The sequence below is a fragment of the Danaus plexippus genome, chromosome 25 (genome assembly GCF_018135715.1).
Source record: "Danaus plexippus chromosome 25, MEX_DaPlex, whole genome shotgun sequence".
NCBI lineage: Eukaryota > Metazoa > Arthropoda > Insecta > Lepidoptera > Nymphalidae > Danaus > Danaus plexippus.
Genome location: NC_083553.1, coordinates 4,616,711 through 4,644,348, shown reverse-complemented (window position 1 = coordinate 4,644,348; position 27,638 = coordinate 4,616,711). Strand labels below are relative to the sequence as shown.

General features: G+C 31.4%; 1 long non-coding RNA gene and 5 other non-coding genes across 6 annotated transcripts in view; all 6 read right to left on the bottom strand.

Moving 5' to 3' along the window:
- Nucleotides 1-4,287: 4,287 nt before the first annotated feature.
- The window catches only part of LOC133319562 (uncharacterized), a 28,806-nt gene continuing 5,455 nt past the window's right edge, over nucleotides 4,288-27,638 (bottom strand). Inside the window, exon 3 of the long non-coding RNA XR_009753125.1 lies at nucleotides 4,288-4,597. This is a non-coding gene — a long non-coding RNA (uncharacterized LOC133319562). The remainder of the gene's footprint in view (nucleotides 4,598-27,638) is intronic.
- Trnai-aau (transfer RNA isoleucine (anticodon AAU)) lies at nucleotides 13,478-13,551 on the bottom strand. Its single transcript has one exon. It is a non-coding gene; the product is annotated as a tRNA-Ile (tRNA).
- On the bottom strand, nucleotides 17,317-17,390 carry Trnai-aau (transfer RNA isoleucine (anticodon AAU)). Its single transcript has one exon. It is a non-coding gene; the product is annotated as a tRNA-Ile (tRNA).
- Trnai-aau (transfer RNA isoleucine (anticodon AAU)) lies at nucleotides 20,026-20,099 on the bottom strand. The gene has a single exon. It is a non-coding gene; the product is annotated as a tRNA-Ile (tRNA).
- Nucleotides 22,188-22,261, bottom strand: Trnai-aau (transfer RNA isoleucine (anticodon AAU)). Its single transcript has one exon. It is a non-coding gene; the product is annotated as a tRNA-Ile (tRNA).
- On the bottom strand, nucleotides 24,143-24,216 carry Trnai-aau (transfer RNA isoleucine (anticodon AAU)). The gene has a single exon. It is a non-coding gene; the product is annotated as a tRNA-Ile (tRNA).

Below are 27,638 nucleotides of genomic sequence, written 5' to 3'. Positions count from 1 at the left end.
TACTGGATTTAATTTTTTACATTAAAATATAAAAAATACAACTCAAATATATATAAAATGATAATTAATTCGATTAACAAGTGCCAGGGAAATATAATATTAACGTTTTGTTTAACAAATTATAACAAGAAGGAAACTCAAACGCAGGCAAACTGTTCCCATCCCTTTCTGGCCGCATAAGAAGGAAGAAAGCGTATCGCTTCGTCAGGATGTGAGGAAGGTGTACAACGAAAGGACGGAGGCCCACCTTGCGTCTGGTTGTCCGGTGATAGAAAAGGGATGCGGGAATCAAATTGCGAAATAAACTAAACTGGTTATATTAAGCTGAACATAATGTTTATGTAAACCTAGTGAATTTGACACTATATTAGTGTAATTAACAAAAATAATATAAAAGTGTAATAAATAATAAATACACAATCTTAAGACTTAAGTCTTAAGATTTATAGATGTAAATTTAAAGAACTATAATTTACGAGTACATAAAAAATGCATTCAGATCATACATCGGTTTTAATATTTTAGAAATTTCCGAGCGTTTTAAATTTTCATAAAAAAAAGTAACATTTTATTAAAGTATTACAATCGAAATTGGAAATAAAGATTACATAATTTAAAAGCAGATAGAAGCCGCTCGTGTTAATGAATATTTCATTGCTTATTTTGTATCTGGATTGGAATTGCCTTAACTTTATTTTAATGTTACGTAATAATTATAAAACAGTGTGTAATGCGTTAATTCAAACTAGTAAGCGGTTTTATTATGTGAATTATAATAAATTATTAACAATCGTGTAATAACTTTTGTATGTTTTTTATTATAGAAATATAACTTTTATTACTCGTCTTTATTTATTTTTATAAGAAAATATTATGAATCCTTTTTAAAATTTACAATACAAACAGCTGAAACCAGCGTACTTATATATATTTGTTCCTACAGCAATAATTCTGTTAGTACTTTGTATTGTCGTAGACACAGGCAAAATAGTCCTAATCCCCTAACGATGCTTCCACACCTGCGAACAAGTTGAAATACAGATTTACGTTTGACATATCACAATGTCTTCTCAGTAAATGTAATAATTTTGTAATCCTCTTGGTATATCTAGAATACAAAGTTCATATCAGTAATTAACTATACGGGTTTCACTGAAATCGGTATCCTGGGAGTATTCTAACCACATTCATTTTCTAACTATCCTCGAAAAATGAATTAGGTAGTATCATTGAGGCCTAAACTAAGACAACTAGAAGCAAAAACCGTAAGCTTGAAAAAGTGTGCAATTACTTTAAGGCGGGATAGCTTCATTGTCTATACAACGCATAGTTTTTGATCATGTGTAGAATACTGTTCTTATATTTAGTTAGGCGCTGCCTGTTTTGGACTCTCTGGAGTTGGACTCTCTCTCTCTCTGCAAAAAGGTTAAAGAGACCGCAACTTGGCTAAAATCTAGTCAGCCTTGCGCACAGGGAAAAAGTAGCCAGCCTCTCGGGATCGTGTAAACTACGTTTTGGAGGAGGGCTCAGGAATTTCGCAGTTTGATTCCCGCATCCCCTTTCTATCACCTGACCACCAGACGCACGGTGGGCCTCCATCCTTTTGTAGACCTTCCTCACACTCACATCCTGACGAAGCGATACGCTTTCTTCCTTCTTATGCGGGCAGGAAGGGATGGGAACAGTTTGCCTGCGTTTGAGTTTCCTTCTTGTTATAATTTGTTAAACGAAACGTTAATATTATATATACCTGGCACCTGTTAATCGAATTAATTATCATGATATATATATAATTAAGATTGCGGATTTATTATTTATTACACTATTATATTATTATTATTAATTTTATTATATTATTTACCTTAATATAGTGTACATACACTACGTGTACATAAACACTATGTTCAGCTTAATATAAGCTTATTGATTACATCAGATATTAATGTTTGTTGAAGCAGTTATTCTAAATAAAGATACATCATTTCAAATAACTATAAAATTCTGAAGATTAATTCTAAAATAAATAGAAAAAATATTTAATAAAAAAATTATTATGTTAGGATTAAGTTATGATATATATATATATATATGTGTCGAAGACAGTTCATTGAGTGTAAATTGAGTGTGAATGTTGAAGAATATAGAACCTTCTAGAAATATCAGGTCATTTAGTGGAATTGAAGTTTCTGTTTTAGTTTTAAACAGACAATTTCATCTGCAGTTCTTTCGAGAAGGTTTTGAATTAATGTAATGAGTTATTGGAATCCTCCAATCATTTTGTTCTTCTTTTCGTTTTATATTATCTCCGCATTAAAAAAAAGGAACTTAAATTATGGCTATCAATAGGCATATTTACCACCACGGAAACTTGTCTCCATATGTTGTAAGAACACTTTGATATTAATAAAGAGAAACTACGTAACCGTCTATGTTAAGTATGTCAACGTAAAAGTATTTTTATTTAATTTACAAACACATTAACATAGGGGTAAGATGATACCTAAGTACTTATTCAATACAAACGCGATTTTCCACTTAGACATATATGCATAAAGAAACGCTGGATTTATATAAAGAGAAGCCGTTATAAAATTCAGTCATTCCAGTGTCTACTAAGAATCAACTAGTATACATAAATAGCTATTTATATTTGGATAAAAATGTTGAGAGGAACAGTTATCGTTTGTTTTATACTGATCGGTAGGACGGTCGTTTATCCTCCATTTATTTAGTACTTTAGGGTCACTTAAATAATTTTTCGATGCAACTTATCTTATTTATTATAAATTTCACTCAAAAACAAATACTAAAATAAATGAAACTAATATTTTTCGGATAATATCAAGGAGACGAGATCTCGTCTGCCCCAAAGTAACCGAAACGTTTTGGATATGTAGTTATTAAAATAATAAAATACGCGTAGTATAATCCGAAAAATTTTTGTTCCATTTAAATGAATAACCGCGAAAGTCTTAGATCTCGTTATATACATAAATATCCTCATCTCACAAAAATTACGACCTAGAACAATGCCATGATAATTCTAGTCCACGTTCATTATTTTCCGTTCATTCATTCGTTTTCATATTAAGTCACTTCAGAAGTGTTTTAGGTAACAGGTCAAAGATATTACGTTGATATTTAAATAAGAAATATATATATATACATATACATATATATATATATATCGGATTTTATTATAAATTCATTGTTTTAAAGACAGGACGCCAGCCTCGCTGGCGTCTCTAATGTCACTTGTTTCAGTACGTTCCAGATATTTTAAAATGAAACTTCAATTCTTCTAAATGTTCTTGTATTTCTCGAAGGTTCTTTATAATCACATTCTTTATGCTCCGCACTCGCTGAACTCTGCAGTTCGCTGTCGTGCGTCCAGACGTCATATTTAAACCAGAATTCAAACATAGTTCTATTCTCTTTGATTTCGTTTTACTTTTAACAATAGTAACGACGACCAATAAGGTGTTATAATAATTGATGCCAGTTATTTTCATGTTGCATCCGTCGTTGAAGCTGCTTGCGCCGATACGGCCATTCTGGCAGGCGGTGCGTGCTCTGCACCTGCCTGGTGATGTGTTCTCTCTTGGTTAGCTTTCGTTATGTTCTCGTACCCGTTGCAGGTCTCGTAGAGTAGATGGGCCAGGTTCAAGAATTGATGCTTCATCGTCCGAAGTCATGCCGATACGGTTATACTGATGCGTGCTCTGCATTGTTTTCTGTGATAACAGAGAGATACTTATGTAGTCTAGGTACTTCCACAGTAAACCTAGATAACTTTATATTGTTATAGTTATGGTTAACAAATTTGTTGTGGTCGTTTGGGTTACGTTGTTTATTACGACTCATCGTGAGACGAAATCATAATATCAGGTCCAATTATTTAATCTACTTATGGCTTTGGGGCGTCACACGAACATTCATAACATATGTCATAGGACGTCTCCATCCGCCTACAACATTTTTTTTTTCTTTCTTTATTTGTTTGGCGTAAGACGTCTCCACCCGTGTACAATATTTTTTTTATTTATTTTTTTTTTTTTCGTAAGACGTCTCCACCCGTCTACATATTTTTTTTTTATTTGTTTGGCGTAAGACGTCTCCACCCGTGTACAATATTTTTTTTTTTTTTTTTTTTTTTGTAAGACGTCTCCACCCGTCAACATATTATTTTTTTATAAATTATTATTTTTTTTTTTTTTTTTTTTTTTATTTTTTTTTGTAAGACGTCTCCACCCGTCAACATATTATTTTTTTATAAATTATTATTTTTTTTTTTATTATTTTTTTTTTTGTTATGGTTCGGGTCCGCACGCCAAATGCATCTTTTATAGTAATATATCTCAAACTAAGTGTTAGACAATCACATTGCTAGCAATGATTAATGGTAATGCGTTTGAATGAAGCAATTTGAACAAAATGAAATACGCTCACCGGATAACTATTAGGTAGGCGAACCGTCCACCTAACTGCTTGCTTAGTAATTCTGTGTCGTCCCTCAGATGCTGTGAAGTTTCATCGTTGCTGGTCATGTGTCACATTCGTAGCTGGTCATGTGCCACATTTCGAAGTCATCCATTGTCTAAAATCACTTTACAAGATATTAATCATTCTCAATTATTTTCTGGATTTTGTATAGTTCATAAAATTTTAAATATAGGGATATCCGATTTCTGGGGTTATATTTTTATTATTACAATATCTCCCTTCTGGAATCGTTTAATCGTAGCTCGACCTCTCAAAAACCTAGCTTTGTATCTTCTCTCCGCCTCGACCATCCTGTTTTGAATGTGTTGGTGCATTACTTCGATTTAAACGGACTGATTGTTGAATTGTAATCTAAACTGTCAAAGCATAATTGACTTGTTCGTATGTGCAAAACATCGGCAAGGATACTAAATTTTCCACATGTATTCTTATCACGTAATAAATCTGCTCCGGTTAATATATCAGTAGTCGTTTCAAAACCTGGAACTATAGAAAATTATTTCTACATTAATAACTATTTAACTATTCATTGAAATAGTAAGGTCCGATCTCAATCCACGCAAATAGTTTACGATTTGTTTTCTACACCCAGAGATTTCATTTGCAATTGATTCTTGTATAACGCACCACTGCGATCTTGCATTTTATTTAAGAGTACATTTACCAGTTGGTATTAAATTAAAATTCGGCGTGATCTCCTTATTCCCGTCGGAAACACGATTCAAACGCATGACCACGGTTAGCAGAAAAGGAAGAGAAATTAGTTATATTCGCAATTGATGTATTTGATCAGGATTTTGGAGTCGAGTATGCTTTCGTTTGAATTACAGCATCGTTTTTGTAGAGGCACTGCCGTGTGTTAACCAGACATGTTGCAAATATTACTGTGAAGAGTATGTCTATTGTCGTATTTAAATAAAGCAATGGTCTTAGTAGTTTGATATAAAAATCATGCAAGTTCTTATAGATCGAGTGAGTACCATATTAAAATCATGCAAGTTCTTATAGATCGAGTGAGTACCTTTCTACTCAAGTCTTCCCAAGGCCTCCCTACGTCATCTCATGGTATTCTTAAGGATACAGCAAGGACCTGTGGTTGGCTCAAGAGTAACACGCGATTAGTTCAGAGGTACGCTCTCCACATCTGTGGTGTAGACTTGTCTTCTCACGGCTCCACAAGGCATCCCTACGGAATCTCATGGTTCTCTTATGGATACATCAAGGACCCGTGGTTAGCTCAAGGGTAACACGCGATTAGCTCAGAGGTCACGCTCTCCAGATCTGTGGTGTATAATTGTCTTGTCACGGTACCACAAGCCTTCCCTACAGAATCTCATGGTTCTCTTCAGAATACATCATGGACACGAGGTTAGCTCAAAGGATAATAACAAATGTTAGCTATGGTCTCACGTAATGCCTCTTGTGTAGATGTTGCAACTAACCAATCGTCTGCACACTTTCTAGCTCGCTCCTTTAAAAGACTTTAATTCGAATGTCGTAGTTACTGATTTGGTACGTATTTACAGCCGTAAAGATGCGTTTGAATCAATCCCGAACACACACACTATCACCGGGATCAAAAAATCTTGTTAGTAATTTTAATCGTATCCCTTGTTTTTTTTTAGTAGCAAACGTTCGGTCACGCTCTGCATTGTTGACATCATTTGCATGAAAGACTGAGGAGCGTTCTTCATTACGCAAGTTCTCCGGATGATTATTTTCTTGAGCTGGATCAGGATTTACAAATACACTAAGACCGGCAGTAACTGATCACAGGAGCGATCCCACTTCTGATATCGGATTTTATTACAAATTCATTGTTTTAAAGACAGGACGCCAGCCTCGCTGGCGTCTCTAATGTCACTTGTTTCAGTACGTTCCAGATATTTTAAAATGAAACTTCAATTCTTCTAAATGTTCTTGTATTTCTCGAAGGTTCTTTATAATCACATTCTTTATGCTCCGCACTCGCTGAACTCTGCAGTTCGCTGTCGTGCGTCCAGACGTCATATTTAAACCAGAATTCAAACATAGTTCTATTCTCTTTGATTTCGTTTTACTTTTAACAATAGTAACGACGACCAATAAGGTGTTATAATAATTGATGCCAGTTATTTTCATGTTGCATCCGTCGTTGAAGCTGCTTGCGCCGATATATATGTATATGTATCCCCATTTTCGTCTTAAACACGATTGCTTGATTGGATCTCATCTTTTCAGTGAGTGCAGTTTGCATCAATCTGTCCTGTAACTCCTGCGGCGCCGAGTGTGCTCCAGCTTGTGGCACGAGGCGATTCCGCTCCTGCTGCTTTAACTACCTGAGGAAGAAACGAGAAGACCATGAATTCACTCGATATATTGAACAATCAAAGCTACCAGTTTTCTTTATTGATGATCCTGAAACCGCAAGCAACGTTGCTACCAACGATTTCAAGATTTTAAAAAATTTATTTCCTGTAAAAAATTAAATTCACTAATGTAACATTTAGATCACTTCTCAACATTTTATCGTAACTGTATATTTATGGATATCACAATTTTAGAATATTAATAATTAATATCGTGTAAAATTTGTATCAAATAAACAATTTATTACAGTAATCACTTTAATTTCTCCTTTTAAACAATACTTTAGAAATATGTTATATCGTTTCAATATATTGTCGGGGATAGTGCAAATCCACGGAACTTGCATTGGATAATTCCGGTTATCTGTTATAGAAGCAGCATTAATGAGGAACGTTTAAACTGATTTTTTTTTTAATTTAATGACTATTAAGGTCACTTTTTCACAGTGAGCAATTACTTATGCGTTCAATTTATTAACAAGGTTAGTGTAATGTGAGTATTATTTATAGTGTGTTTGCCGTTTATGCCTCCATGCCCAATTCCGTTTAGGTGAAATGTTAGTGAAGCACTATCTGTCAGTGATAAATAAACTTAGAATGTTTTAAGAGCTCTCGTGAAGACCATTGTACGACTTAAGTTACGAGATTGCTAATTGTCTACAGTTATTTTGTTTAAATGAAATTAATCTTATCTTTTATACCAAAACCTTTTAATAAAAACATTTTGGTAATTACCCCAAACGAAATCTTGTAAACTTCCATTTTGTTATTGAAGCCACTTTCAGCAAGTGGTTTTTGCTGTTCGTGTAAATAACTATGCCCGCTAGGTCAAGCCTGAGACCCGAGCCTACGGGCGATCTGAAATGTCTAAAACCAGTAGTGCAGAAAAAATTGAGTAAACAAAGCCAAATATATATTGGTATAAGAATAGTTTGAAGAAAAATTATCAAACAGATTTTATTAATTAATATACCTTCATTTCCAATCATTTTTTACACTTATGACAATTACTATTCTTAATTATAAAAACAAGTTATAACATCTTAGATTTTTACGTGTACACATTTAAATGAAACGAGTGTTTTTCGGATACTACCCGTCTTTACAACCGACTGCAAAAAGAAAGGCATTCTCAATTAGTCTGTATTTTTTTTAGTTACGTTATAATTTTATATTGGGTGAAGCGATTTTAATGATTTCTTTTATATGAAAGCTGGTGCTTTTCGCTCGGTCCAGTTCTGACAATGACAACCATGAGACTACCATATAAAGTACATAAATTAGTAACACACCAAAGTCCGTTATTAAGCGTTGCAATTTTTACTTCCTGGTTAAATTTTTCTCCAACATCTGAAACGAAAACCTAGGCACTTATTTCAGCTAGACGATGTGAAAAATGTATTGTTATGGTCTGGATTGAGCTTTGATAGAACCTTCATTATTCTTGAAATATAATTGATATTTAAAAACTTTATTCTATAAAAGATTTTTGTAAGTTAGTCATGTTGAATTAATTTTTAATAGTGAAATTATTTTAAACAGTGTTTCATAAAAATATTTTAAATTGTCTTTACTTATTTGGAGATCTTTAAAGAGACACCTAAAAGGCTATTATTGAACTATCTTATTAGTCTCTGGGGCACTATTGTTCTCTTAGCCAAAGGTTACATTTTTATTAACCATCCGGTGGAATAAGACAATTACTAATCAGTTTTTATAAAAAAAGGTCATTCATAATATTGTATGACGTTTCGTTTCCAATTTTATGTGAATAAATAAGTAAAATTTAAGAAAAAACATTTCTAATAATATTACATTTCCATTATGATTAATATTGTATACTGGTATTTAATAAGGTAAGTAAAATTAAAAAAATAAGACAAAACACCAACATAAAAACCGAATACACACTAAGAATAAACTTTAATATTTTATAGTTTATGTATATTCGAAAAATATATTATTAGGTTACTCGGTATTTTAATTTACAGAGGCTTTTTATAGGCTATATGGTATTTCCTGCTTGCCCTTATCTTGAATATTTACTGTAATAGTTATCCCAGTGAATGTCTCGGTGGAGATATTTATTATCCAAGAGGTAATGTTAATTGAGATTAAGACATTCATTGCTGACTCTAGGACCTGGTGGTGATTAACTTTCATTAAACGTTATTATAACAGAGAGCAAATACATTTTCTGTATCTTCGTGAACAGTTATTGGAGTGCTGATAGCAAATTTAATTTGAATAATTGATATTGAAGTTTTTTTTTTAAATATAATTCTTTATTTCGGCATATTATAATGATTGAATGTTTTATTAACATATATTAAATTTTACACACATACAAACGTTAAAATATATGTAGTTATATTTACAAATATATGTATAATAATTCCTTGTTATAGAAAAATTAAAATGGACACTTAAGCGGCGTTTCTGTGTTACTGTTTTTGTATTTCAAAAACATATACGTACAATTTTTTTACATATTTTTTAAAAATAAACAATTTTCATTTACAAAATATCAAAAGATAGGACTTAAAGGTTTTTCTGTGTATGTATATATTATATTAATTTGACAAAAGTTTATATAGAATTGCTCGTGATTATTAAAATTTACTAAGTTATAAATAACTGATAAAACCTTTAAACCTAGATATATTTTTGCTTAAAAAGTTTTAAATATTAACCGCATGTGACAGACGTTCTTATAGATGGATCATGTTTATACATATATATATATATATATGTATAAACATGATCCATCCATCCATATATATATATTACTTAATTCATGAAAAATCATATATTTTATATACAATATTTTCTAGAAGACATTTAAGATTAAATCAACTGTGTTACATAAATTTATCTTGCTTTCTGATAGTCACGGTTACCGAAAATCGGTTAAAATGAAGCGGGTAAGTTGGTAAATTCTAAATACACAGTCTAGTTCAGTCATATAATTAAATCAATTCTTTTTTTGTGGACTGCATGTTGTTTTAAAAAGAATGGTTTTGTATCGCAAAATATCGAATTTAAAATATGTCATATAATATGTCTCCCCTCAGTTACTTTAAAATATATATCATGCATTCATTAATACAAACACACAAATAAATAAATTTAAAATATACAAGTGATTCAAGTCCTCGCATTTGTGAACTTCAGTTAATCAATAAAACGAAAATACAATTTTGTCATATTCTCAATTTTTTTTTTGTGTATAGATTTATGTTTTTGGTTTTTATTATATAAACATTTAACGATAATCTAGAACCCTTTTTATTAAAATCCTTAATGACGCTATATACTCTTTATAAATAGTACGAAATTATTATTAATCACATATTTTTTATTTATTTCAGATAAAATTTATTTCCTTATCCTTATAAAACCTTTAAATGTTAAATGTGTTAACGAAACAATAAAGCATCTCGGAAAAACAACCCAAATAAAATTATTAGCTAAGTATCGAAAATATTAGATGAAAAAGTTAGACCAACACAGATATTGTACAATGGGCGGTCCTATCGTCCAAGGGCTTTACCTTCCAAACGACCTTTTTATAAGGAAAAATTCTAGCCAGAAGCTAAGGTTGTGACTATGACGGGTAGAAATAATGTTGCTTACGTTAAGAAATACATATATAACATATGTTATTATATAAATGTTATTTGAGTTATATTTATATTATAATTGATTTGGTAACATATTTTTTAATTTATTTTGAAGATATGTGGATAAGTTTTTATTGAAGGCAATGTTAATATTATATAATAAACGAAAAACAATTTCTGGAATTAGGTGTTATCTTAAATTACAGTTTGTGATTATCTGGCTTTTTGATACAAAAGCGGTTTTCCTAAGACGCTTACATTTCTTAACTGCGGAGAAATTTTTTTATTTTCACCCTCTAAGTATTACTTAATTTGTAACAAACTAAAATGTCAGGGTACCATAATATTTAGTGAAATTCTGTATAATATAATAAAAAAAACCGCTCTGGATTAAGAAATCGTGTATTTTAATTTTTTTTTATAATTTTATATTTGGTCTGTTGCAAAGAAAAAACGACTGTTAAGACCTCAAATTAATACCCTCCCTTATCTAATCCAATCTCCGAGAACAAAAAGAAATTATCAAACGATTATTGAAAAAAAAAATAAAATCCGTTTTAATTTATAAATTTATTTGAATTAAAGTAATAGCTGATAAAACTACGAGCAATAAAATCACAATCAAAACTAATAGTTTGATACTTCGTGTTCGGGAACGTTTAACTCTTTACAATATAAGGTGTCAGGTGCTCAAGAGCAATTACACCGTAGAGTGAGTTAGAACACTTGCAAAAGTTTGTCTCACTTAAACGAATGGGGTCCGTATGATTTTGTGATTTCGACAGAAAATTTTATTTCATAGACTTTTATTTCATAGAAGCAGTATAGAAGTAGGCAGAGATACTTTTTTAATTATCGTATAAATTTACAGCAATTTAAACGTAAGTATAATAATTCCTGTTCGGTGAACTGTAAATTAAATAACGAGATATAATGTCGTGAAAAGAAATAAGAATATTTTGATGCTTAAAAATATTAAATTCATTTTAAGTATATAAAGTATAAGTAGTAAAATGTACCTTAAAATTAATGTAAATAATATTATTCGTCTACTTCTTTCACATAAATTACATAACATTACGTATATAGTTTTTTTTTGTTAGTTGTTTAAAAATAAATAATTATGTATTAACTTTTTTTTAATGTTAGTACCTACTCTATTTATTTTTTCTATATATGTTTTCATATATGAAAAACTAAAGAAAAGGCAACAAAAGATACAATAAAAGATATTTTGTAACAATACACTAAAATGGCTGACAAGGATAATTCGATTAACAATTGCTGTAGAGAATAAAATGTTTCTTTCCTGAATCGTACTTGCACTTCAGCTAGAGCTGCTTCTACTAAGACTTTGAAACAACGATAGCGGGTCACAATGCTAACTTATTATTTAATTATATTATAAGAGAGATAGCTAGAGAACTTATTTACAGTGACTCGAGCTTCCACTAATGAAATATCTTATTCAAACGGTTTATTAGTTCCGATTTATGTTGTTTGTGAGTTTGATATTAGTAAAAGTTGAGATTGATATAGTTTATATATTAAAGTTTTCGGAAGCGTATTGTCACCACTAAAAGACAATACAGCGATAAACCGTGAAATGTGCTTTTTTACTTTGTTTTATTTGAAAAAACTTATTTGTTTTTGAATTTTGTTTGAATGTTTACTACAAATTAATTTAATTTCTGTTCAATTTCTAGCAAATATATTGTGTACAAACACTTCTTCATTTATATTTATAGAATTTGGCTTTTTACCAATATTCTTTTTCAAGATGTACATACAGACGTAATGTTCACATCAGCATTGCGTTTTTATTTCGAAATATATATAAAAACGTTGCTCAGTTGATTGTAATGGATATATTTGAGAAGTTTTGTTGATAATTTATTACAAATATCAGGAACTTTTGCTGATCTTGTGAGTATGACAATATTTGGACATAAGTACAACCTGCTCGTTATCTAAACTTATAATATGTTTTGTATCAATTAAGATTTACATATGTATCTCAGTGATTTTAATTTAATTTAATTGAGAGATTAACGAATAATTTTGAAAGATTATTCTTTGTTTGTTTTTTTTTTTTTCCTTCTGGTTTTTATGTTTTGTTATGGACTTTGGGATCTTGATATTGCACAGTTTTGTAAAAAAGGAACTCATCGTACCAAGCTCATTAATTTTCTTAAATATCTTTTTATTTCTATTTATTTAACATTACCAACTAATAACAATGATTTTTTAAATTAATCTGAACTGGTGATTGAATATTGTTAACTGAACAAGCAGAAAAGCTATCTCTTACTTTATCTTTAAGACACGTACTTTTTATTCTCTTTTCTTGCCTAAGTGAAACTTTTTAAACAATTATACTGTAAAATGACGATATAAAATATATAATAATAGATACGGTTTGGTAACCAGTCCATTGTTAATCACATTAGTACGTTATTACACGGAAAATTTTATAAGTCCACTATTGTAGGGATTATTTAATCAACACTATTATCTAATTCTTACTATATTGACAAAATATTGAAAAGCCTAGAGCCTAGCTGTGATCAGTCTCTACAGCTCAAACACGGGCTGTCTTGACCGGAGAAATACCAATACCACCCTCTCGCAGAAGATCGGCGTGAAGTAGTCTTGAATGGCTGCGTTCGTTCTTAATCATATATTACATTGATATAAACAATTTGGGAAATTTTTGTTACAATTTTATATTTTATAGTATACTAGGAACCAGGCCCTGCTTCGCACGGGTTCTTTACAAAAAATATGAAATAGCCTATTTAGTTTTGAGAATGATTAAACTTATGTTATGATTACTTTCAAATGGTACGCCCGATTTAAATGATTTAAAAAGTAATTTACAGATACTATTTGATATAAAAACTTATCATGGTTTTATACTCTGTAACTGTGTAAAGAGGAAAAAAGGTCTATAACAGGCGATTGTTGAGTGTTGATTCAAACAAATTATCAAAATGATTACCGTGGCCCATGAGGGGATCGAACCCGCGACCTTCGCGTTATTAGCACGACGCTCTAACCAACTGAGCTAATGGGCCGATAGTAGTTTTGTCAGATTGAATCACTACGTCGCTGATTAGAATAAACGAACTTTAATTTTTAGCACATAATTAAAACGGTTTGTCTTATGTTGAAATTAAATATTACTTAATAGATAGATAGTTTGAAGTCTCACGTCAAGCTTATATTAAATGAATATACATTTCATAATTCAATAAAGTGGTGGGTTTGAGTACATCCAAGATTTGTATTCTTCGTTTTAGAGCATTTAAATTCAAGTTTAATAGAGTCCAAGAACAGAAGATCAAGGGCTTTATTACACGAGGCTGCTCTTTAGTTACTAAAGGTTGTATGTTCACGGCAATATATTATTTGATCCCCTACTATCGTTCCGTTTATTAACACAACTTTACCTTCACTTCGGTTATATTCATACCGTCACTTATTGATGCACCTTATTTGCGTCTGACGGAAATTCGATTCCAGGTTTGACTTAGGAGTTTTCCTTCCCCTGGACAGGTTGCTGACCAATGCTATCCACACCTATCTCAACTATCTCTACAAAATTCCGCAACCCGAAAAGAGTTCTTGGGACTTCATAATCTGGTATCCTGAATATTACGTAACGAAAGAGTGCTTGGTAAAACTATTGAAAGGAGGCTAAACTCGACGGTTTTATTTTATTTAGGTTAGGAGTTCCTACAGAGAACTTCAGCCATAATGAGACCCATGGTCGAGGTACCATATTATCGTCACCAAATTTACATAAGAAAACTATATTTAAACATAATCTAATGAATGGAAGTGGTTCTAAATAAACTCACATGATTTGTCACATACTATAACATACCAATAGGGCAAGTCAATTAATGGTTTACTTAACATTAATACGTCATATATTAATTTTTTGAAATATATAATGTTTCAAGTTTTAATTAGCTCACTAATGTTCTGTAAGAGTTTATCAGCACTTAGTTATAACGTTGTATAAAGTTCGTAAAGTATTTACAGTAGGTAACAAGGCTTTAATTAAGTTAAAATTTATTGATTCATCTTTATTAATCGACAATTGTCTGTTACCTTTGCTAATTAATTGGGGTCTTATTGAATGAATGAATTAAACAATATATATATATATATATTCAGATGTTTTTTCGAATGAGTTACACTGTTTCTTCGAAATGAAGAGATGGAAACTAAAATATAATTGAAATTGCTTCTGATATTTAAATCAATATATGAAAATAGCTTTATTTGAAAATATTATGACCGTAAAATATTATAAATGTGGTCATTTAAAAACATAAGCTGTATGAACGTAAAATACAAAACAGAGAACAAAGCTTGCTATAAATTGAAACAAGAATTACTTTTGTAGTTTCAGTAAGTGTCAATTAATGTTCATTAAGCATAGTAAGCGAAATATTTATATCTGTGTCTATGTTTCCCCATAAATATTTTTAATATTGTAAATTAAAACTTGCATTATTTTGTAAGTGTTTTATGAGGACATTATAAATATGTGCTAAGAATATATTACTATAGCTGTATGATAATATAGGCAATCCCAAAAATAATTATTATTTATGTAAGTTTTCCCAAAATATTTATTATTAAATTTTGTATTACGTCATAACTGCTAGAAACTGATTTTCATTATGGGTTTTTCACTAACCTCAATTTTGTTTTTTAGATTTCAATATTGACTGTGTTGCAGTCTGTATATAGCTTTACGAAGGACACTTGGACACAAGGGACAAGTACATTAATGCCTAACGGGAAAGTATTGCATGTTTCATAAGAATTGATTGAATTCATAATATTGAGCCTTATTATGTTAGCGTTTTATAAGGTTGTCTAAGAATACAAAGTCGATCACTTTGTTGGAAGAACTGTAAGAAGAACTGTAAGAAGGATATCGTATTAAAGCCCTTATGGTATATATATACTGCCATATAGTAGTATCTTATTATACAGTAGAGTCGTATTTAAATCAAATATTACATTAAGGCAAAAAAAAAAATAGTTTGTTTGGAGAATCTTACAATATTTTATTATTGTGAGATGACACCTCTTACCATTCAATGGATTCACCGTGCGGGTGCCGGGTCCATCGCGTTGCAGGGAGTAGAGCTTCAACAGTGCCTGGGACTTGCGACCCAGGTGTTGGTTTAAGGGGCCCCTATCTAACAAGCGCTAAACACTCACCTCCACTGTCAGAGCTCCTCTCTCTATCTAACTAAATTTGAAAAGAACTTACTAGGCCTGCTTTCGAAATACGTTTCAAAAATGAATTGATATTAGTTCTGGACAGGCCCAAGATTTTTACTTGGTTGTAGAAAGAACCTATTTCGAGCGAGTTCGTTTATGAACTCGTAATATTTATTGACCATTTAAACGAAACTAGTATTATTCGGATATACTACGCGGATTTTATTATTTAAAAACTACATAATCCCGACGTTTGATCTCGTCTGCCCGTGATCACGGTTGCTGCAAAGTAACCGAAACGTCGGGATTATGTAGTTTTTAAATAATAAAATCCGCGTAGTATATCCGAATAATACTAGTTTCATTTAAATGAATAAAACTCGCGAAAATCTTATATCTCATTATTTATTGACCATGATAATATGGTAACAGGTCTTCGGGGATGTTGGTTTCCCATGGAACTGTAAGCTCTATTATGACAACGCGCTTTAAAATTCGCGACTAGATAAATATGTCTGGTCAGGAGGACGACACACATGAATTAAGGTGGTAACCCTACTCTCTTACTTTGTGTTCCTATCATAAACTGCTTATGGACTTGAAGTCTTGACTCTAGCCCTGGGGCATCTTTGTCTTTTGGGAGCGATGTAACAACGTCACCATGGGATTTCCCCAGGATATATGTCTTGGAAACTCGTAGGTGTTTATAGAGCTCCAATGGCCTTTTTAAATTCATCCCAAAATTATTGAGATCCCTGAATAACGCTGACGAATCAGCCGATAGAGCGAGCCCGAGCCACAACTTCAACACCTTTATGACGCTTGCATCTACCTTGACAAAAGGGCTTTATTAAAATCATAGACGAAGAAAGACGATACGACCTATATTATCAATCTTACGACCAAGAAATCTAAATGGTGTATTTTCCGTAACCGTAGGAACGCATTGGCCGCCTAACGATAGTCACGGATGAGGTATATCTTGTATTCCGCGTATCGAGACACAGACAGTGACATTAACTTGGTTTTGTCCTCAATCCATTTGTCCACTAACAGAATTTATCCACTTCATCTAATCGTACCTGACAGTGTTTGGGGTTACGTGTCGTATTGCGAAATCGTCAGTGAAGGCTAAAACGGGTTCTGTGTATTTATTATTGAAGTATTACAATATTATATACTATTAAAGATAAACAACAACCTTGAAATAATCCTACATTGTAACTCAAAGTTTTTGAAGGGCCTTCTTTAGTTTTTATGGAAAACTTTTATTTTGAGTAATATGACGCGATCATATCACTAACTAGGGGTGGAGAGTTGTACTATCTCAGCGTCAATAGCATTAAATCATGTTGTATCGACCCGAACGCGTTCTCTAAGTCTATCCAATAGACCGTAATTTACCTCTCTCATCTTTTAACTATCCGACAGCTAAGTGTTGTGTTAATACTGTAAAAAAATATGTATGTATTGTAAATTGAAAAGCTTATTACGTAAATTTTTTTATTGTACTCTTCCTGCAAATAGGGGAACAAAAGTTTATAGGATACGGTTATCTAATGTGTGACAAGCAAAATATAAAAATAATGTTGTGGCCCATGAGGGGATCGAACCCGCGACCTTCGCGTTATTAGCACGACGCTCTAACCAACTGAGCTAATGGGCCGATAGTACTTTTCGTCCCACTGTGACGCTACATCATTATTTGTGTGTTTTGTATTATCAATCCATTTATTGTTTATATCTCATAAGATTAAAAAAAAAAACAAAATTGTCACATATGCATATATTTTTATCTTTGTACATTTATCTGGTGTCCTTTTTAAACTACGTGTTTTTTTAAATACAATAGGTTCTACAGATGTGAATATATATTTCGGCCCAAAATCATTTAAAGCCATTATAATGGATTGTTGTTCGATAAGTATATTACTTTAGAGGGTAGATGTGACGTAATGAATTTCATGGCCTAAGTGATATCATCAACAAAATTGTTTGTTTTACAGATCATTGTATGATTTGTATTAAAAAAACAGTAAATGTTAATTCGTATTGTGATTTGTAATTATTGAAGATTAGTCATCATGTTAGTCTTTGTTAAATGAAAACGTAAATAGTAACAAATTTGTAATCAATGTTGATCGATTATGTTTTATATAAAGTATTAAATTGCAATGTAAAATTTGGATGGCTTAATAGTTAATTACCAAAAATTATGCAACGTTTTGTGTTTATTTGATGACTGAGATTATTCATCATAACAAAATATATAAAATTAAAAAGTAAATGACACAGCAGTGTGAGAGCCATCCAGGATGAAGATTATCTAATTACAAGTGCAAGTTTAAGTCTGAAAGAGAGTAGTGCAAGTGTTTGTGAGTGTGTTATTAGTAAAATGGAAAATGGATAAGCTTACTGTTGAAAATATTGACAGTGACTGCGGCATTGCTGACGTCGGACTTTTTAAAAATCAAATATGACATGGTGCTTTGACATACATATATATGTTGATATATATATCGGATTTTATTACAAATTCATTATTTTAAAGACAGGACGCCAGCCTCGCTGACGTCACTAACGTCACTTGTTTCAGTACGTTCCAGATATTTTAAAATGAAACTTCAATTCTTCTAAATGTTCTTGTATTTCTCGAAGGTTCTTCATAATCACATTCTTGATGATCCGCACTCGCTGAACTCTGCAGTCCTCTGTCGTGCGTCCAGACGTCATATTTAAACCAGAATTCAAACATACTTCTATTCTCTTTGATTTCGTTTTACTTTTAACAATAGTAACGACGACCAATAATTTGTTATAATAATTGATGCCAGTTATTTTCATGTTGCATCCGTCATTGAACCTGCTTGCGCCGATATATATATATACACCTATGTATATAATTTATAATAAAATAGTGTGTTTTGTTATAAAAAGTTACTTAAATTTACCAAATGCTAAACCTAAGGTATCTCTACAAATCGTATCTTCTCTTGATTTTGATTTACCTTCTATTATAATTTCAACATTTTTATCCTTAAAAATATAGTGTGGAAATCTAACACGAACAATTTTGAACTTTTAATAACAAGTGCAAAACTTTTAAAATATTATTGGCTTTTTTATAATATCACATGCGAAGGTACTTAGAAGTTTTCTACAGTCTCAAAGTTTTTAAGGGTACTTTAAGTGACTAAGTAATTTATTTACTTATTAAATTTTTTAAATAGCTGGATAGATATTTATTAATCACCCAAATATACTTCTTTTAGGAAAAGACACATTTTTACGCTAAAAATGTTGATTATAAGTTTTGTCATTGTTAATGAATAATACCTTATGTTCTTGTGAGAGGGTTATGTCTTTTTAATAAAAAGTACTGAGTTTTTTTAAAATTTTAATTGGATCTTTCGTAGTTTTTAAAATCAAATTATAATGCAATATCGAAGTAAGTCAGTTTAAAGTGAACTACATGCGAAAGAAAGTTTTTGTAACTCGAAATAGAAAGCCAACTGTTGAAATACAATTCTTCACATCTCATAGTTGTAAATGATATCATGAGAATAATATTTCTGATTTAATACATATTTAAAATCACATTGAAATCAGTGAAATTATTTGAGTGATATATATCGGATTTATTACGAATTCATTGTGTTAAAGACAGGACGCCAGCCTCGCTGACGTCATTAATGTCACTTGTTTCAGTACGTTCCAGATATTTCAAAATGAAACTTCAATTCTTCTAAATGTTCTTGTATTTCTCGAAGGTTCTTCATAATCACATTCTTTATGCTCCACACTCGCTGAACTCTGCAGTCCGCTCTCGTGCGTCCAGACGTCATATTTATACCAGAATTCAAACATAGTTCTATTCTCTTTGATTTCGTTTTACTTTTAACAATAGTAACGACGACCAATAATTTGTTATAATAATTGATGACAGCCTTGAGTTATTTTCATGTTGCATCCGTCATTGAAGCTGCTAGCGCCGATATATATATATCAAACCATCGCGGCTTAAATACGATGTTCCTCTCTTAGGTATACACATTATACACACTGAGTGCAGTAGAGTCGTTTATAAATCCAGTATTATATTAATTGTAATATAGTTAGATTGTTTCGATTTTTATTTTTATTTAATTATAAAATAATGAAATAAGTTTGTGATAATAATTAAGTAACTTATTACGAATATATTTTTTTTATCTTTATCTTTTCGAGTCATATTAAGAGGGGGATAAGTAGATAAAAGGTAGTTATTATTGTGTGATAAGCAAATTATCAAAATGATACCGTGGCCCATGAGGGGATCGAACCCGCGACCTTCGCGTTATTAGCACGACGCTCTAACCAACTGAGCTAATGGGCCGATAGTGTCTACGGTCTATGGTCGCATCGCTAGTTATATGGCTGATAAGAAACGCTAAGATAGTTATTGTACTCTGTATCTGTATAAAGAGAGAAAAGGGTCTATAACAGGCGATTATTGTGTGTGTCAAAAACAAATTAGCAAAATGATACTGTGGCTTATGAGGGGATCCGCGACTTTCTGATCGAACCTGCGACTTTCGCGTTATTACCACGAAGCTCGTACCGACTGAGTTAATAGGCCGAATGTATACCGTGTTAGATTTTATCTCTAAATCCTTAGTAGTTTGTGATCAATATGATGCTGTAATGTTTATTTATCATTTCTTCTCTCATCTGCGAGTAACGAATCTTAATTATACGATACAAAGCTTCACCTTCTGCAGACACCGGCCAAACAAAACTTGTTTCATACATACTTCCACATACGTCGACTCTATTTATATTACATTTTCTAAAAAAATAACATTTTCATTTCCGTCTCGCTAAGGATACGTCCCATGTGTATATGTAAGAAGTCTTCATTACTTCCACATGTATCACAAAATGGAACGTTAATGTTTTACTTCTCAAATTTTATTTAAATGAATGTATCTGGAACGCAGACGGAAAAAAAATCACATCCAGTCTAATTATAGCTGAACCCAAAAATAATACTTTATGAGGAAGACGGGTTGTATGGTTTTATACTAAATACCATTAAATTAAGTTTTTAATAAATATACGGAAGAATCAGGCAAAATGGGGACATCGATTCAAGCTCAATAATAAATACACAGATCCGTGCAATGAGCTTAGAAATGCAGAATGAGTGGCTACACATAGGAGATTTTTGCACAAATATTGGCATAGCAATGACTCTACTCTCTATCTAAAATTGTAAGTCCATAAGTCACGTCTTAGTAAAATGTTATCAGAATAATTTTGATATTGATGAGAAAATTTTTAATTATCTAATAGAAATTCTATAAGTCAAAGCAATGTTTTAAAATTTCTGATTCTACTTCCAATATCCTTAAGTACTGGATGTTAAATAAAACTCAATGTTGCCGAAACAAGAGTGGATAAATGAAGGTGATTCGCTATATCTTTGGGTACCCTTACATGTATCATTATTATGGTGAACAAATGTCATCTAACTACATAATAATAAGTGAATGTGATGTTCAAATCTCGTCTGCCCGTGATCACGGTTGCTGAAAAGTAACCGAAACGTCGGGATTATGTAGTTTTTTAAAATAATAAAAATCCTCATAGTTTATCCGAAAAATATTAGTTTCATTTATATGAATAAAACTCGCGAAAATCTTAGATCTAATCATTCAAAAATTTCAACAGCAGCATACCGATCTTAAATCGAAACAAATTTACACTTTTATTTCCAAATCGGTGACACTTTTGTGTATTTTATTTCTTTTTTTAAGTTCCAGCTTTTTGATACCAACAGTTGAATGTTTTTAGTTTTCACTTCTTAATTTCACTTTATATGTCATCTTCAATAATTTTTGCTGATATTGAAGGAAGTAAATAACGCTTTATGGTACACACAAAAAAAAAAAGAACTAAATCTCGTGAACTTAAAAATTATTTTAAAACTCTTCACAGATGCTGTTCAACATACATATAATAAGATAAAATAATTTTAGGTACATACGGAGAGAATGAGAACGGAGAGAGATGGCATACAAACGGAGATAACTCTTTGTTATAAATAAAAATAATGAAATATGTAATTTTTTTTTACATTATAATCCCAAACAGCTGTTAATAATTATATGACAACAATTTTAAGAAAGTACGTACAATATGTTTGTTCACTAGCAAATACAGCTTAGTATGTCGTCGGATATTCTTGCCTAAAATTTATTAAGCCAGTGGTATTATTAACTTGTTATCACAATTCAAAATTGATTTCTTAAAAAATCTTTTAAGAATCATTCATCCAATAACTGGTATAAAATATTTTATTCCAATTTTAAGCTTTTTTACTGGTTCTTTTGCTTCATTTGCGGTTAAAAATATGCATAGCTTTTAGAATAACAGAACAAGAAAAAGATATCAGGTTACAGCTCTAAAATAAAAATATTTGTGGCCCATGAGGGGATCGAACCCGCGACCTTCGCGTTATTAGCACGACGCTCTAACCAACTGAGCTAATGGGCCGACAGTGTCTACGGTCTATGGTCCCATCGTTAGTTATATGGCTGATAAGAAACGCTAAGATAGTTATTGTACTCTGTATCTGTATAAAGAGAGAAAAAGGTCTATAACAGGCGATTGTTGTGTGTGTCAAAAACAAATTAGCAAAATGCTACTGTGGCTCATGAGGGAATCCGCGACTTTCTGATCGAACCTGCGACTTTCGTGTTATTAGCACGAAGCTCTTACCGACTAAGTTAATAGGCCGAATGTATACTGCGTTAGATTTTATCACTAAATCCTTAGTATTTTGTGATCAATATGATACTGTAATGTTTATTTATCATTTCTTCTCTCATCTGCGAGTAACGAATCTTAATTATACTATACAGAGCTTCACCTCCTGCAGACACCGGCCAAACAATACTTTGTTTCAGACATACTTCCACATAGGTCGACTCTATTTATATTACATTTTCTAAAAAAATAACATTCTCATGTCCGTCTCGCTAAGGATACGTCCCATGTGCATATGTAAGAAGTCTTCATTACTTCCACATGTATCACAAAATGGAACGTTAATGTTTTACTTCTCAAATTTTATTTAAATGAATGTGTTTGGAACGCAGACGGAAAAAAAATCATATCCAGTCTAATTATAGCTGAACCCAAAAATAATACTTTATGAGGAAGACGGGTTGTATGGTTTTATACCAAATACCATTAACTTAAGCTTTTAATAAATATACGGAAGAATCAGGCAAAATGGGGATATCGGTTCAAGCTCAATAATAAATACACAGATCCGTGCAATGAGCTTAGAAATGCAGAATGAGTGGCTACACATAGGAGATTTTTGCACAAATATTGGCATAGCAATGACTCTACTCTCTATCTAAAATTGTAAGTCCATAAGTCACATCTTAGTAAAATGTTATCAGAATAATTTTGGTATTGATGAGAAGATTGTTAATCATCTAATATAAAATCTATAAGTCAAGGCAATGTATCAGAATTTCTGATGCTACGTTCAATACCCTTAAGTACTGGATGTTAAATAAAACTTAATGTTGCCGAAACAAGAGTGGACTAATGAAGGTGATTCGCTATATCTTTGGGTATCCTTACATGTATCATTATTATGGTGAACAAATGTCATCTCACGATGATCAAAACTTTTCATGCTACCCTCATGTCTTCTTGTATAATTTTTTTACTTATTAATTTTGTTTTTAAACACCTCTAAATTGTTAGATGTTGGATTTCGTTTAAACTTCAACAAGGGTAAAAGACGTGCGTAGATGTTTTAGGCGGAAACGTGTTTGTGAAGTTTTTATCTATTTTTAAGTTTTATAACAATATCTACGGTTTTCAATTTATATATATTACTATATTTTTTAAGTTATTCGCGAACACCGCCTTAGGTATTATTAAAGTATCCTTCTTTTAAACTTGTTTAAACATTAAAGAACATGACATAACGTGTACCAAAAAATCATTCAACAATTTAAATGAAACTAATATTTTTCGGATAAACTACGCAGATTTTTATTATTTTATAAAACTACATAATAATAAGTGAATGTGATGTTCAAATCTCGTCTGCCCGTGATCACGGTTGCTGCAAAGTAACCGAAACGTCGGGATTATGTAGTTTTTAAATAATAAAATCCGCGTAGTAAATCCGAATAATACTAGTTTCATTGTTATCACAAGTCAAAATTGATTTTTTAAAAAATCTTTTAAGAATCATTCATCCAATAACTGGTATAAAATATTTAATTCCAATTTTAAGCTTTTTTACTGGTTCTTTTGCTTCATCAATCGGTTAAAAATATGCATAGCTTTTAGAATAACAGAACAAGAAAAATTTACCAGGTTACTGCTCTAAAATACAAATATTTGTGGCCCATGAGGGGATCGAACCCGCGACCTTCGCGTTATTAGCACGACGCTCTAACCAACTGAGCTAATGGGCCGACAGTGTCTACGGTCTATGGTCCCATCGCTAGTTATATGGCTGATAAGAAACCCTAAGATAGTTATTGTACTCTGTATCTGTATAAAGAGAGAAAAGGGTCTATAACAGGCGATTGTTGTGTGTGTCAAAAACAAATTAGCAAAATGATACTGTGGCTCACGAGGGAATCCGCGACTTTCTGATCGAACCTGCGACTTTCGTGTTATTACCACGAAGCTCTAGCCGACTGAGTTAATAGGCTGAATGTATACCGCGTTACATTTTATCACTAAATCCTTAGCAGTTTGTGATCAATATGATACTGTAATGTTTATTTATTATTTCTTCTCTCATCTGCGAGTAACGAATCTTAATTATACTATACAAAGCTTCAACTTCTGCAGACACAAGCCAAACAAAACTTTGTTTCATACATACGTCCACATACGTCGACTCTATTTATATTACATTTTCTAAAAAAAATAACATTCTCATGTCCGTCTCGTTAAGGATACGTCCCATGTGCATATGTAAGCAGTCTTCATTACGTCCACATGTATCACAAAATGGAACGTTAATGTTTTACTTCTCAAATTTTATTTAAATGAATGTGTCTGGAACGCAGACGGAAAAAAAATCACATCCAGTCTAATTATAGTTTAACCCAAAAATAATACTTTATGAGGAAGACGGGTTGTATGGATTTATACCGAATAACATTAACTTAAGCTTTTAATAAATATACGGAAGAATCAGGCAAAATGGGGATATCGGTTCAAGCTCAATAATAAATACAGAGATCCGTGAAATGAGCTTAGAAATGCAGAATGAGTGGCTACACATAGGAGATTTTTGCACCAATATTGGCATAGCAATGACTCTACTCTCTATCTAAAATTGTAAGTCCATAAGTCATATCATAAAATGTTATCACAATAATTTTGGTATTGATGAGAAAATTTTTAATCATCTAATAGAAATTCTATAAGTCAAAGCAATGTATTAAAATTTCTTATGCTACTTCCAATATCCTTAAGTACTGGATGTTAAATAAAACTCAATGTTGCCGAAACAAGAGTGGACGAATGAAGGTGATTCGCTATATCTTTGGGTATCCTTACATGTATCATTATTATGGTGAACAAATGTCATCTCACGATGATCAAAACTTTTCATGCTACCCTCATTTCTGCTTGTATAATTTTTTTACTTATTAATTTTGTTTTTAAACACCTCTAAATTGTTAGATGTTTGATTTCGTTTAAACTTCAACAAGGGTAAAAGACGTGCGTAGATGTTTTAGGCGAAAACGTGTTTGTGAAGTTATTATCTATTTTATAATAATATAAAAATTTTATAAAAATATCTGCGGTTTTCAATTTATATATATTACTATATTTATTAAGTTATTCGCGAACATCACCTTAGGTATGATTAAAGTGTCCTTCTTTTAAACGTGTTTAAACATTAAAGAACATGACATAACGTGTACCAAAAAATCATTCAACAATTTAAATGAAACTAATATTTTTCGGATAAACTACGTAGATTTTTATTATTTTAAAAAACTACATAATAATAAGTGAATGTGATGTTCAAATCTCGTCTGCCCGTGATCACGGTTGCTGAAAAGTAACCGAAAACTCGGGATTATGTAGTTTTTTAAAATAATAAAAATCCTCGTAGTTTATCCGAAAAATATTAGTTTCATTTAAATGAATAAAACTCGCGAAAATCTTAGATCTAATCATTCAACAATTTCAACAGCAGCATACCGATCTTAAATCGAAACAAATTTACACTTTTATTTCCAAATCGGTGACACTTTTGTGTATTTTCTTTCTTTTTTAAAGTTCCAGCTTTTTGAGACCAACAGTTGAATGTTTTTAGTTTTCACTTCTTAATTTCATTTTATATGTCATCTTCAATAATTTTGAAAATGAAAGAACTAAAACTCGTGAACTTAAAAATTATTTTAAAACTCTTCACAGATGCTTTTCAACATACATATAATAAGAGAAAATAATTTTTAGGTTCATACGGAGAGAATGAGAACGGAGAGAGATGGCATACAAACGGAGAGAACTCTTTGTAATAAATAAAAATAATGAAATATGTAATTTTTTCTTACATTATAATCTCAAATAGCTGTTAATACTTATATGAACATAAATTTTAAGAAAGGACGTACAATATGTTTGTTCACTAGCAAATACAGCTTAGTATGTCGTCGGATATTCTTGCCTAAAATTTATTAAGCCAGTGGTATTAACTTGTTATCACAAGTCAAACTTGATTTTTTAAAAAATCTTTTAAGAATCATTCATCCAATAGCCGGTATAAAATATTTTATTCCAATTTTAAGCTTTTTTACTGGTTCTTTTGCTTCATTTGCGGTTAAAAATATGCATAGCTTTGAGAATAACAGAACAAGAAAAATTTACGAGATTACAGCTCTAAATAAAATTATTTGTGGCCCATGAGGGGATCGAACCCGCGACCTTCGCGTTATTAGCCAGCCTCGCTGACGTCCTCTCTTTAAAATGTCACTTGTTTCAGTACGTTCCCGATATTTTAAAATGAAACGTCAATTCTTCTAAATGTTCTTGTATTTCTCGAAGGTTCTTCATAATCACATTCTTTATGATCCGCACTCGCTGAACTCTGCAGTCCGCTGTCGTGCGCCCAGACGTCATATCAATACCAGAATTCAAACATAGTTCTATTCTCCTTTCAAACAGTCTTTGATTTCGTTTTACTTTTAACAATAGTGACGACGACCAATAAGTTGTTATAATCATTGATGACAGCCTTGAGTTATTTTCATGTTGCATCCGTTATTGAAGCTGATAGCGCCGATATATACAATTAACTAACCTTGACGGACGCGGTTGACGGGTGAGTGGCTGGCTACGAGAAACGGCTAGGCTGTATAAACCGGATGATTTCTGGAAACACACGAGAGACGTACTAGTCTTACTATCTGGACAATCATGCAGCTTCAAGTATATAGGTTATAAAGTTGATATAACTAAGGCATTTATTTTAATTTGCTATTCAATATTTTAAATATAATTCATTCATAGATAAACATTTTTTTAATTTATTTCAAGGAATTGATTAAATGAAATAATTCGAACATAATAGTGGCCCTATAGGCTATAAGTTATTAATTACACTGAGATTAAAGTGTGATTGCATTTGTTAAATTTTTAAAGAAATCCGTCTATTAGTTACACGTTTAAATTTTAATTGGTAATAACGTCCAAAATGTCCAAAACCCTAATTTTTTGTTGACTTTTGATTGTAATTTCTATTTTTAATAAATAAGTTTAGAAATAACTAGATGATAACTACTTAATATTACACAATTAATTAATGTATGAATTCCAAAAGCCACTTTTATTTCCCTTCCATTCTAATAAATTTGTTCCTTCTCTC